We start from the raw sequence: 935 nt of genomic DNA, 5'->3' as shown, positions 1-935 counted from the left end.
CACTATCCATTTGTTTATGTTAAAGTCCCTAGTTTGATACATGCATTGCGATACGCGGGCTTGCATTCATAGCGCCATCTATACTGTTCTCTCTGCGGTAGCGTCACTCGGCCACCTTGCGCATCACCTCTCAGTAGCGTTGTAGCGTTTGTCCGACACGCATGTTCCGAAATAAAGCTGACATTTCCTTTTACCAATAAAGTGCACGACTTATAGAACTTACGTCCACGTGACCCCGCTCCAAAAGGTTATGGGCCCAGGACTCACGGAATAAGTGTAAGCAGTAAGTGTGAAGTGTACGTGAGGAAACGAGGCGAGTCACACGCATCTCGTACGCTGTCGAATAGTACAATAAAAGGAGGAAAATGGCGTCACACCATGCCGTACGAATCGAGCCATTGAACAAGGACAATTTTGATATCTGGAAGATTCAGATGGAAGCGCTACTCATCAAGAACGATTCATGGAGATACGTGAACGGAGAAATCGTTAAACCCGAAATCGTTGCAACAAATGCGGAATCAATCGCAGCCGGCGCCGCATGGGAAGCGGCAGATAGAAAGGCGAGATCGGACATCATCCTCGGAATATCCCCTTCCGAGCTGAAACAAGTTAAAGGATGTGAGACATCAAACGCCGTGTGGCGAAAACTGCAGTCCATATATCAGTCGACGGGACCGGCACGGAAAGCGACTCTACTAAAGCAGCTAAACTCTACACCGAGTGGAAGACGGAAGCGACATTCGAGAACATTTGCGGAAATTCTTCGATACGGTAGATAAACTGAGCGAAATGGAAGTAGAAGTGAACCCCGATTTGTTAACAATCATGCTATTGTATAGCTTGCCGCCAAGTTTCGAGAACTTTAGATGTGCAATAGAATTTCGCGATGATTTACCGAATCCGGAAGCGTTACGTGTAAAAATCATAGAAGA

This window comes from Wasmannia auropunctata, unplaced genomic scaffold (genome assembly GCF_000956235.1).
Source record: "Wasmannia auropunctata unplaced genomic scaffold, wasmannia.A_1.0 LD336116.1, whole genome shotgun sequence".
NCBI lineage: Eukaryota > Metazoa > Arthropoda > Insecta > Hymenoptera > Formicidae > Wasmannia > Wasmannia auropunctata.
This window is presented reverse-complemented; position numbering follows the sequence as displayed.